Genomic DNA, 14,029 nt, shown 5'->3' on the forward strand with positions numbered 1-14,029 from the left:
CGGAAGTGCCCTGCGTACAACCACATTAGATCTCAGTTTCACAATCTTTGTTACAATACTGACTTTCCTAGCCTTTTACAATGTCAAAATTATAGTGAGCTCGGGAGGCTTCTCTCCAAGCTTTTTGAGCATAGGAATAAAATCTTAAATCAAAATAAAGAATTTGTTTCTTTAGGTCCAATAGATCATTGTTTGGTCTCAGCCGACGTTAACCATCATCATCATCATCATCATTAACTCACTTATTTTAATATATATTTATAAAATTGTCAATTATGTTTATTTTAATAAGCGAATTAATAACTGAATTAACTGATTTGAATAAAAATTTTGGTCTAACTAGTCGTTTCCCGGTCAAATCAAGCTGTCATTATTCTATTCTGCCTTATCTATTTATAATGCATAGCCGAAACGCGTCTACAAAATTATCTCTATGTGATTTTCGCCGAAGATTCTTCTCAAAATTTTAGAAAGTGTGAGTTACTCATTTTATTTGGACCATGCCAATTTTTAATATGGTTGGATTTTTGCCCACATAATTTCAAACTAATGATTTTCACATTACCATCTATTCTATTCTATTTTATGTAGGCACTGATGCAATAATTTTTTGATTAGATTTTTTTATCTAAAATTATTTTTTAATAAAAGAGCATTGGTTATTTTTCTATATTTTAGAGTTTTTGACTCTAATCGCATGAAATAATTTGTTGATTAGATTTTTTTTTGTTATTTAAAAACTATATTTTTAATGCATAAATGAATTCAAAACACTTTTGGGACCTTCTAGAAGAAGAACTAGTATGTATTTGGAATGGGAAAATAATTTCATTTTGGAATGTGATGTTTTTAGAGACATCAAGGACAGGGACAGTTATGGCAGTATCTTAGCACCAATTTCTTGGCATTGTCTTTTCAATGAGGAGGAGACTCTTAGAAGCTTAGGTCAGCTCATCATCGATTTGAGTAAGAAAAAGATTGAATTGCAAAAGGCAAACATAGAGACAAATAGTCCCATAAACTCTTTTAATTTAGTGAAAATTAAAATATCATTCATTGATTCAAAATTCACGCATCAAACTTATAATTCTAACAATTTTTTATAAAATTTTGAACAAATTTAATTAAAAATATATCTAAAAAACACCTTAAAACTACAAAAATATTTAAACTATAATCTATATAAATCCACAGAGATATTTTTTTATTTATATCTTAAATTATTTATTATAATATTTATTTTTAATATTTTAATTAATCAAAAATATAACCATATTAAATTTTTTAATATTTATTAAATATAAAAATTAAAAATATTAATAATTTTTATTTTTTTTATTCTATTATAATTATTTTTTTGAAATTCTTCCATTACTGTTCACCTAGCATCTCTTTCGTTTCTCTTAAACAATCCATACTTATAATTCCACATATGTGAAATGGTGTCATGTGAACAAGCTATCAATATCATTGTTTTGTTATTTTACTAGTGTTACGGTTCTTTCTTGACTTTCATTTATTTTTGTTAATTAGTTAACAAAAACCGAGGATGCCCTTTAGATGAATCTCTTATAACGATTTCAGCGTATGGAGGGATATAGAGGGAAGTGACTATTTATATGAATTTTGTTTTAATTTTAAATTGATATTATTGTTTATGAGGTGTAAAATAAATTTTGATAGGGTGTATTGTTAGAATGCTCCATGATGTGAAGGTCATTCGTTCAAAATTTGGTGGGAAAGATTCCAATCATGTTAAGGGTTGGTGTACATGGGAAAATCGATAGCATTTACAGACATTTTAAGTGATGTTCAATCACAAAATCCAGGTATTTCAAGTCTAGACTCTGAAGCCATTTGACGTTACATTGTCTTTTCAAAGGACTGATAAAGAAAACTGTTGAACAGATTTCTATGGATGGAACCGTGTTATGGTTAGATACTGTGATGGGTCTTCATTTACTGGAGATGTGGAGGAGGTAGAACCGGTATGTATCATGTATTTCAACTCTTGTAATCCCATATCAATTGAAACTTTTGTATCTAATGACCAGCATTTCAGGGCAGCAAACTTCAATTGAGAGAGCAAAGAATATGGCAAGCTGTAATAGAAGATCTTTTGACACAGGGAATGGATAAAGTTGAACAGGTACCTTTTCCAGTTGGCATGTATTTAAATGCAATGCATTATCAATAATGATAAGGTGGAAAAATGAAATAGAATTTTATATTGCTGGCCCTACTCAGATTTTAAGCATATTTCGATAATTTAATTACATACTGTTCCTTGCAGAGACGACGTAGCAGGTCAAAACCTATTTAGGATTTTCTACAATGAAGTATTCACATTTCATGTATATATCTCGGCTCCTTTTTTATTTACATATCCTAACCTAATTAAAATTTTGGCTTTTTTTTCTTCATCTCTATTTTTCAATTCTTGGGCTTTTGTTTTCCATGATATCTATTTTGCATCGTCATGGTTTTTGTATTTTGCATTCTCATGGTTTTATGGAATACGATATTGTATTTAAGGGGTCTTTAAAACACTTGCCAGTTGCTTGCATATCAAAAATTGATCCTGCAATTTTGGTAGTATGATGTTCAGGCAGTTATTTTAATTCAAAATTACTTATAAGAGTTGTTCCTAACGTTGACGATATATACTGGCAGTGTTTCTTTCCCCAGTATATATTAGAGTGGATCAAAACACCACTTTTTGTTGTAAACTCTGCATATGATACAACAAAGGTAAATAAAATCTATGGAGAATTTTTCACTGTTTTATTTTATTCTGCACCATATAACAATGGGATGCGATATCATATCTTCTATGGCTGGTAACTTGGAAGTGTCTTCTTGACCTATGTTTTTTAATTAGGCCGTAAGGCGTTCCCTTTGAAATCAACTATCCTACCTGCCTCCGTGTCATAATCTGTACCATTAAATATTTTGAATTGCATGACGGTTGCGCTGGTGAGTCAAGCGTGTCCGTTTCAACTGCTCTGGTAGTTACTCTGGCAGGTGGAACTTATGCGCTCGGGCTTGTTGCATGTACTCAGTGTGCTTGAAATGGACAATTTTTTCACCAAGAAAACAAGGCATTCGAGACTACCTTGTTTGTAACTGTAGGCTGTCTCCATGTTGGAGGGAAATTTATAATCTTTCCCGAGGTGGATGTCCTCTCCCGCGATCCTCATGCTCTCCAGTTCCCTCTAGGATATCCATCTCTCTGGTTCAGTGATTGACTACTTGACTTCGAGGCCTGTAGATTTCAAAGCTCTTGTCTAATGATGCTATGCTATCTTAATACGATGCGAATGTTAAGAAATCCAGACTGCGCAAAGAAAACCTGAATGAACAAGCCAGAGAAAATCCACACCACTATTCTTTCCTGTCGGACCGCTTAGTGGGGTTGCGTTATTTGGTTTGAAGAAAAATCAGTTGTGGATGAATAGAATTTTGTGCTTTTTTAATTTTTAATTTCGCTAGAATTTTGTGCTTTTTCAACTTTTAATTTGGCTAAATTTTTTATTATAAATTCTGGGACAAGTTTTCACAAATTTAACCTTCTTCGGCATCAACCCAACAACTTACTCTCTAAATTCCATTTCGCTAGAATTTTGTGCTTTTTCAACTTTTAATTTGGCTGGCCTGACTTTTTTAATATAAATTCCAGGACAAGTTTTCACAAATTTAGCCTTTTTCAGCATCAACCCAGCAGCTTACTCTCTAAATTCCTGGCTTTTTTTGCTTTGTGATGGTTGTTTTCGATTATTTTGTTTTATTTATACAAAATATATTTGTTGCTGGATATTTATATTAGATTATTGGACAATATTTAATTACTTGAAAAAGAGTACGTATCGAGGCCACCAAGAGGCACTGCTCGGGTAATAGGCAAGAGCCCACTGCAAAATGCATCGAGGCGGGGAAGGCAGACGATGCCCAAGCCGTTCGGTTTCAGGTGTTGTGGTGCCCTTCATTCGAGTGGAAAGATTTTTTACCCCGTGGGAATAGAACCTGCGACTTCGTCTCGAAAGCCGGTGAGCGGAACTTAAAGGGGAAAGAGCGTGAGGAAGAGCGATTCTCGTCGGATGCGAGTATGGAGGGAGATAGAATGTTGGATTTGAATTTACTGTTGGAGATGGTGCCACTGTGATGACATTGGGTTGTTGTGAAAAAATAGATTTAATCAGACATCATAGCCTCTAATCTTCTTGTAAACTCTATCATTAAAAACGTAATAAAAATTCATTTTTTGTTTAATGTTTCCTACATGTATAATTACATTAAATTGCTAATATCAATTTAGTTTTGTTAACATGGATTATTATCTTTAATTGTGAGTAAATTGTCGATTCCTTCCTGCAGAATGCCGATATTTGCATGTCTAAACTTGTTCAGGTCGAGGCCAATTGAAAATAAGTAAATTAACAATGGTTTGAAAATAAGTAAATTAACAATGGTTTCTCAAGTTGCAAAGTATACTAACAGAAAATTTGTGAAAATTATTTTGAAAAATTAAAGTACTAAATACGAATACTCTTATGAGAAAATTATATGAATATTCTTATATAAAGATAAGATGGATATAGATCTTTATCTAGATTTTTTTAAAATGTTAAATTTTTTTTGATATATTTAAAAATTAACATAACAGGATATACTTTCAGGATATTAGTGATTTGTTCTATTTCTTATTTTATGTAATATTAGTGGTTTGTTTTATTTTTTTGCATTATTTATATAGTTGGACAACATGTTATCATGTTATTTTGATTAGAAAATTGATTTTCAAACATATATATTGAGTTTTCATCTAAAATCATTTATTTTTTGGGTTATTCTTTGATGTTGTTTAGTCAACATCAATCAACATTCATTTTAGAAAAAGTTAAAAGTAATTGCTAATTACAACATAAGGCGTTTCTCTCTTAAACAAACTCCCCTCAGTGCACACATGTCATCATTCATTTTTAGGGTTATTCTTTGATGTTGTTTAGTCAACATCAATCAACATTAATTTTAGAAAAATTTAAAAGTAATTGTTTATATCAATAGAAAGAAAGCCTTTTTTTCCTTCGACAGAAAAGAAAAAGTGTGTTTTGCAAATTATTGAACAGACATTTTACAAACACGTCCTAATCAGATGCCGCACATTATTCATATGAGGCAGGGAAGGAACTGGTGGATCAAAAGGAGATATCCAGCGGTTACCATTAAGTGGACTTGCATTTGTACCATAAGATCCCACTTTTTCCAGGGTAGTGAGCCTCTACATACTCACATTCTCTAAACCCCTGCCATAAGGCATTACAGACAGGTGTAGTGTTGTAGTAGTAATAGTTTCCCAGAATCAGTTTAATAGCCCTAGTGGCCTCCCTAGCATGGTAATGAGGAATTGTGGAGAATAGATGATGAGTCACATGGGTGTCGGTTATGTGATGGAATACATGATTCAACATTCAGTAATCCCTGTCAACTGTTGGCAATGCACCTCTCATCCATTCCCACTTTGATCTGTCATAGTGGGGAAGAGCCGGATGCATGTGCTGCAGGCACGTGATCAGCACCAGGAATGCATTCACAATCACGAGTGGAATGTTGTATACTTTTATGGCCCAAGAAAATCCATAAACAGAGGCCAAGAGGTACAGAGTATAAGCCACTCCGACTAAGCATTGTCACTAACCATTATCTACAATCTCTCTCGTTTGCTATAAATTGGGGAATATGGATCAAAGTGGGAGCCAAATCACGGATACCTCCTTCGCGAAGAAGTGAATATGAGATACAACGGCCATGCCACGGTGAGGTAAATTGCTGTCATCAACAACCTTCCCGGCGGGTTACATACCAAACTATAAGTCAACTTTATCATATCATTCTTTGTCCGGGGAACAAAAGCTTCATCTCGTTCTAAACTCCCAGTGTTGCTATGATGCCAGATACTTCCTTCTTGAAGAATTGAATGTGAGATACAACGGCCATCCCACGGTGAGGTAAATTGCTATCATCAACAACCATCCCGGCGGGTTAGATACCAAACTATAAGTCAACTTTATCATATCATTCTTTGTCCGGGGAACAAAAGATTCATCTCGTTCTAAATTCCCAGTATTGCTATGATGCCTTCGATGATTGTACTTCCACGAGAAATATGGTACAAGAAGCCATGAATGTAGTATAAGCCGCGCTATATCATCCATAAAAGAGTACCCAGTAAATGCATGATGCCCACATTCATATGCTATAACCCATATACCAAACAGAACGCACCCCTGAACTACCCAATAACCAAACCAGGGTGCCCATCCAAGCAATCCAGGCCCTGTGAAATAATAGGTGGTTGTGGAACAAAATCTTCATCTTGTTCTAAACTCCCAGTGTTGCTATGATGCCAGATACTTCCTTCCCAAAGAATTGAATGTGAGATACAACGACCACCCCACGATGAGGTAAATTGCTATCATCAACAACCTTCCTGACGGGTTAGATACCAAACTGTAAGTCAACTTTATCATATCATTCTTTGTCTGGGGAACAAAAGCTTCATCTCGTTCTAAACTCCCAGTGTTGCTATGATGCCTTCGATGACTGTACTTCCACAATAAATATGGTACAAGAAGCCATGAATGTAGTATAAGTCCCAATGTATCATCCACAAAAGAGTACTCACTAAATGCATGATGCCCACATTCATATGCTATAACCCATATACCAAACAGAACGCACCCCTGAACTGCCTAGTAACCAAACCAGGGTGCCCATCCAAGCAATCCAGGCCCTGTGAAATAATAGGTGGTTGTGGAATACAACAGAAGCGCAACAATAAGAAGATCGTATCCTAGATATGAGAATGATGTGAGCAGTGATCTGTTGAAGCAAGAGGTGGAATGGCTTTCTTCAATTCTCCCAATGTAAGCAGTGGCTTTCCACAAGGAGCTCGCTCCATTATATCTTTCCTAGCAGGCAAGGCCATCCTTTCACCAGCCCACTTTGTAGCTTACAAGTCTCTACAAAAGATTATGGCACAGGGTGCAATGCGTGCATACAGACAGTAGAGGTCACTTCGTACATATATCACGGCCTACAAGGTGCATATAGAGAATATAATTCATTAAACTGATGTGCAATTTCCGCAATTTCTGCTTTGCTATTAAATGGTATGTACCACTAATTTCCATGTCAAGGTGCGTATAGAGAATATAATTCATTAAACTGATGTGCAATTTCTTCATATAAACTGATGTGCAATTTCTGCTTTGCTATTAAATGGTATGTGCTATTAATTTCCCAACTCTGATCACAACAATTGTCCATGGCCCTCAAGAAGAAACAGAACTTTGGACTGTAGACCTCACTTTGAGCCTCCACTACCAGAAACTGTCCTAGGAAACTACACAACAGGAATACTTCAGGGAACCTATGTGAAGTTTTTTTTCCATAGCTTGCTAAAAATGGGAAGTTTTTTTTTGGTCAACCAAAAAGTTTCCAAAAGAAACAAGACTTATTTAATGCAATGGGCATTGGGTACTAGCTCTTTACCCTTCACCTACTAATTATCATCTTCAATGATTCTTTATATGTCACAATGCTTCTTGAATTTATCCCTTACGGCGTTTCCTTTGCAACATCTGGTGCAAATGCTAGTTGTTAATTAGTTAACAAAAACCGAGGATGCCCTTTAGATGAATCTCTTATAACGATTTCAGCGTATGGAGGGATATAGAGGGAAGTGACTATTTATATGAATTTTGTTTTAATTTTAAATTGATATTATTGTTTATGAGGTGTAAAATAAATTTTGATAGGATGTATTGTTAGAATGCTCCATGATGTGAAGGTCACTCGTTCAAAATTTGGTGGGAAAGATTCCAATCATGTTAAGGGTTGGTGTACCCTGAGCTATGTGTGATTCTCGGGTGATTTTGACGGCTTAGATGCTCTTGGGTCGCACTTTCTCAAACCAAAAGTTAAGTGTGTAGTCATTTCAAAACTCACACAACTTAGCAAACAAACAAACAAAAAAGTTGACGTTATTTGGAATACAAACATTTCTTTGATAGGATAATTTTTTGGATACTCTTAGATGAACCTCTTATAGCGATGATTCTCTCCTTGGATATGAGTATATGGATATAGAGGGAAATTGTAACTGCTCAATTTCGGTGAAAATTTTGTTATCATAATAAATTTTATTTCTCCCTATAAATTCATTTTTCATTACTTATATAACATTTTGTTTATATTTTGACTAATAAAACCATCCCAAATATATTTTTATCATTTGCTTTTGATTGTTGAACTTTAACAAATTTTATGCATTGTAATTCATTTTTAGAAGAGTTTACAGGGAGTTAGGCATTCTGGTAGTTCCTTGTTTATTGAGGTATATGCAGGCAAGTTAGACAAAAACATAAGCATGAGTTTTGTTCCTTGTGTTCCCTAGATAGCTTGTTTCATATTGATTCTGCAAAAAAGCCCTCGCATAGGCCTAGTCAACATGCGGTCAACTTAGCTAATCAATGGGAAGATACATACTTTTGGCAAGAAAATTTGCCCAGATTTGAGTGCTCATGATTTTTTGACGATTTCAGCCATTGTGGAGGTCGAATTTCATCCAACTGAATGTCTAGAGTAGCAATTAGTTGACTAGGCCGAGGATTATTAGGAATTAGTTACTTTTGTTGTGTATAAATATGCAAGCAAGTGAAGTTTGAGGGACATGATTAGATTTTGGGTTTCTAATTTCTATTTTGATCCATATACTCAACAAACTTTTGAATTGAAGCTCTATTTCATTTTTTTTTCTTTTTATTAACACACATAGTCTCCTTGAGTTCCTTCCACTGGTAGTCTTCAAGTATACAAGTTAATGCATTGGAGGGCTCTCTTTGTCTAAACCTATGCAATATCTTCTTCATTGTGCATAACTGTGGATTGTCTGAGCAAAAGTTTTTTATATATCTCTGAGTTTTTCCTTTTATGTTTAAACTTTAATATGCAAATTAATCTCCATTCTTATTTGTCATAAATCACTTTATTTATATACAATTCATCGTATTTCTCTTTGTTCATAAACCCTTTATTTAGTTAAAGCTTTAGTACTTCTTTATCATAGTTTTAATGTTGTAGTGGCCATGAACAAATTGAGTTTTCTTTCCACAGAATAGCCATTGCCTTTGAGAGATAAGTTTAATATTTCATGGTTAAGTAAAATATTGAGAAGTCTAACAGAGTAATGTTGCAATTCCTTGAACCATGAGGGAGTGAGCCAAAGGCTCTACAATTAGATTTTCTACCAGTAGGGACCCTAATGCATGCTTAATCAACCAATTCAAACTTGAATCAAACTTGTTTTCCTTACCTTAAAGTAGATTTCATTCCAAGCAAGTGTGCTAGAAAAGTGAAAAGAGCATTGTTGTGTGGACCTTCCTTGAGGCTTAGGTTTCCACGCCCTGTTTTTTTGCTAGTATAAGCTTTTGTAGGCTGGACTAAAGGAGATTAGTTACTTTCCTCTCATATTGATTAATTAGAATCTTTCTTTGAGTTGCAATCTTGAATTTGAATTTTCCACGACAATGATTTAGTTAGTATTCATGCTTTCATTTCATAATGGTTTAAATCTTGTTTTCAAATAACATCTTTAGTAAAAAATCATATAATTTAGTCATAATTTTGGATTGAAATAATAGAGTAAATATATGGCTAGCTCTTCACATATAGTGATGTGTTTCTAAGTGTACGAACTCCCAAATTGACAAATTTATGTCCTAATTTATGCAAATAAATTTAACCAACAATGACTACTTATTTAAACCTTTCCCTATTTTTTAATGGATACCCTCCCATTTACGTCACTTGAATAAACCCTTTGGAAACTTTAAAAGGTATATAAGGTGGATCCATATGTAACATTTACATGTGCATACATTTGGAGCAAATTTATTTATCTTTTTTATGTTATCCCAAATCACATATGTAGGGTTAAACTAGCCTAGATCCATTTTAACTTTGGATCTATCAAGCATCGAGATGGATCAAATCTCTCAGGTGCAAACCTCTTTTTTGAGTGCAAAACTTGAGGAAAGGTTTGCACCTTGAGAGATTTGATCCCTCTCGAAACTTGATAGATCTGAAGTTAAGATGGACCTAAGTTGGTAGTATATATATATATATGTGTGTGTGTGTTTTCAAAGATAAATATCTATATATCGTGCGACACGAAGGATTTGGAAGTCTGAAGAATGACGCAGAAGAAGGGTTCGAAGATCGCAAAGGGCGCCAAGAATGAAATCATAGGGCCATTACAGGCCACTCTCTTGGTGGATAATTTTAGTCTAAAGTATCCATTTTGACTTTGGATCTATCAAGCACCAAGATGGATCAAATCTCTCAAGGTGCAAACCTCTTTTTTGAGTGAAAAACTTGAGGAAGGGTTTGCACCTCGAGAGATTTGATCCCTCTCAACACTTGATAGATCCGAAGTTAAGATGGATCTAGGTTGGTACTATATGTGTGTGTGTGTGTGTTTTAAAAAATAAATATCTATCTATCATGTGACTCAAAGGGTTTGGAGATCAAAGAATGACGCAAAAGAAGGGTTCAGAGATCGCAAAGGGCACCGAGAATGAAATCGTAGGGCCATTATAGGCCAATCCCTTGGTGGATAATTTTAGTCTAAAGTTCTATCTCGCGTGGCTCCATCACCTTGGTAAAGTCTTGGATGAGGACTTGATTCGATATCAGCTTAACCCTAGTAGAGGCGTGGGTACCCTCTTGCGAGATTCTTTGCATGCTCAAATCTCAAGGCCCTCACATCTGTCGAGCTTTCCCTACACTTAGGAGGAGTTTACTATACATATCTTGAGTAATTCTTAATCCTAGTGAAACTAATCTCAGGGGGATCCTTTCGTTTTCATGTTAGAACTCATATCTTGTCTCCTCTCTTGTGAAGATGACATAGGAGGTGGTGTAATTCCCTCATTGATGTTTTCATCTCATTCATGGAGGTCGACAACTTCATATCAAAAACCTCTTAGAGAATACGTCATAACAAAGGATTCCCTTGATCCGAATGGAAAGGGGCATCTTCCCATGGTACTTACCCATGATATCCACCCATGGTATTTTAACTCAAGAAGACTGTAAGTAACGGGCCTCACTTTGTAAAAGGAAATATTCATCCACACAATGTAGTGGTAATAGTGGTAAAGCACATTGATGTTCAGTATCACTTTGTGAGGGATATGATAGAAGACAAAAAGGTGTTTCTGGTAAAGGTGGACACTTTGAAGAATACTGCAGATGCATTAACAAAATCTGTGAGCTCTGAGAAGTTTTCTTGGTGTAGAGAGACAATGGGCATTTCAGGGCTGGAAAAATGACTAAGCTCTCTTGTGGCCCCCTGTGGAAAGAAAACAAAAAGTGGGAGAATGTTGGGTTGTGTTATATTCTTTCCACATAGTTAACAGGCAGTTTGAGGGGCACTCGTAACCCCATTTTATGGGGTCTGGGGCAGCACCCCAGAAAATTTTGGTTTTGGACCCTATGTTAGGTTGGGCGGACCCACCTATGGTTTTGTGCATGATTTTCGCACATGTTTTTTGGACGCGATGGTTTTCGGTCCATGGTATTGGACACGATGGTTTTCGGTCCATGGTATTGGATGCTTCGGCATGTATAAATATGTATTATAACATTGAAAGGAACATAATGAAAAATCAAGCTGGTAGTCCTGGTTTTGGGATCCAGGGAAAATCTCGGAGTATATGTGTTTTATGTGTTCTGCTCTCGCATTATTTATTTTCTGTGTTTTAGAATTCGTATGCAAGTAATTTCTGTATGGGGTTAAAACCTACACAATTAAATATGAACTAATTCCTCTAGGGATTGCACAAGGAAGTAGGGGCTTGGAAGGAAACATAATTGGCTAAGTGTTGGCTTGAGTTGGTTTGTGAGGTAGAGAGTTAGATTGTACTAGTGCAAGAATTGTTCAGGATGAAAAAACATTGTAATTTCTTCTCAGATCTTCTAATTATTGCAATATAGATAGTCGGTATTTTTAGCAGTGGCTTTTTCTAGAGAAATATTGTGTTATGTGTGATTTATATTCTTCCTTTTCTGCTTATTATTTTCATCGATCAATTTTGGTTTTCTATGAAGAGTATAGTAGATTCTTGTCTTGTGTTTTATCATATCACATAAGCTATTGAATCTATAGAAAAATCTACGTGGTATCAGAGCTTAAGATAGTATAGAAGAGGAGAATTCGAGTTTGTTGTCCAGGTGAAAATTGAATTTGCAAGTTCATACTTCAGAGTAGAAATATGTCATTCTATGGTTTACGACTTGAGTATGCCTTGGAGGGAAACTCTTGGAAGGATAGGATGAAAGTAGTGCTGGAAGAAAATTACCTCGAGGAATTCATAGATCATGACATTCCTAAGCCTCCAACATCGGATGCTAAAGATCTAGCTAAATGGATAAACTGTGTGGAAAATACGAGAATAATTATGTTGGAAGGAGTTTGAGACCACATTGTCTCAACTCTCCACAGTAAGGATACTCCATACTCAATGTGGAAGGCATTGACATACCTGTTTCAAAATAGAAGTGACCATAGAAAGTTGGCATTGAAGGAAAAACTCAGAAAGATCAAGATGGAGAAGGGTGACTCAATTATGAAGTACTTGACCAAGTTCATCCATTGTCAAGATGAGATTGGAAGTGTTAGTATTACTGTTTCCGAAGATGATATGGTGAGCCTAGCTCTTCTAGGACTTCCCAAGACCTGACACAATTACCAGGACTTAGTTAATGGGAGGGAGAAGCTACCAGATTGGGAACGGTTGTGGACATATTTGGTATAGGAAGAGATTCAAAGGAACACCATATACTGATCCTCATCAAAAACTGATGATGAGGAGAATTGTGCCTTAGTGGGTAAGCCAAATAAAGGGAAGGGGTAGTCATCCCGTTCCAAATTAGATTCTTGTCATGGTGGAAACAATAAGGACATGTCGAAAGTCAAGTTCTTTCACTATCACGAGTTGGGACATTTTTCCACAAAGTGTCCGCTCAAGAAGGCTGGTAAGAATCCCTCAGGAGGAGAGGTAGGAGAGGCTCTTTCCTCGCAATTGGATTTGGGCATTACCCTCATCACATGTATGGTGTCATCGGTGATGGGTAGTGAATGGTACCTGGACAGTGGAGCTTCTTTCCACTTGACTGGTAACAAAAAGCTCTTCAGTAACTTGGAGGAGAAGGATCTCCATATGCATATCGATATGGGTGATGACGAGAAGTATAGTGCTACCGAGCTTGGTATAGTTACCTTTCAGAGGGAGTCGAGTTCTCCCTTCACTTTGCAAGCTGTTATGTATGTTCTTGGTTTGAAGAAGAACTTGGTATTTGTTTCCATGTTGGAGGATAGAGGCTATGATGTGATATTTAGTAAGGTAAATTCATTCCTTCATCACATAGCCATGAGACAGGTGAAGAGGATAGATGTTCGAGTGAATAATCTCTACAAGTTGGAGGTAGACGACTATGTTTCCTTGAGCAGGAAAGCAGAGAAGGTGTAGAGCTGAGACATCTGTGAGTTGTGGCACAAGAGGTTCAGTAACTTGCATCATGATGCTTTGAAAATCATGCAACAAATTTCTATCGGTCTTCCCAAGGGTACACTTGAGCAAGTTGACACATGCAAAGGGTGTACATTGGGAAAGTACACTAAGGCTTCTTTTCATGATAAATACAGTCAAGCATAGGAGATCCTTGATCGAGTTCATTCAAATGTGTGTGGATCGTTCTCGATAGAATCCACAGCCAAAAATGGTAAATATGTTATATTTGTTGATGATTTTTATCGTAAATGTTGGATCTTTTTCATACAGAATAAAGATCATACTTTTACAAAGTTTTTTGCATTTAAAGCATTGGTTGAGAAAGATACTGCCAAAAAAGTTAAATCTCTCAAGAGTGATAATGGTGGAGAGTATGTGTCGAATGAGTTTAAAAA

General features: G+C 35.6%; 1 pseudogene; it reads right to left on the reverse strand.

The window, feature by feature from the left end:
- Positions 1 to 5,222: 5,222 nt before the first annotated feature.
- On the reverse strand, positions 5,223 to 6,991 carry LOC149146191 (delta(12)-acyl-lipid-desaturase-like; annotated as a pseudogene).
- Between the last annotated feature and the right edge of the window lie 7,038 nt (positions 6,992 to 14,029).

This window comes from Pinus tabuliformis, chromosome X, assembly GCF_031772625.1.
Source record: "Pinus tabuliformis cultivar Carrire ecotype Pingquan chromosome X, CPIR1, whole genome shotgun sequence".
Lineage (NCBI taxonomy): Eukaryota > Viridiplantae > Streptophyta > Pinopsida > Pinales > Pinaceae > Pinus > Pinus tabuliformis.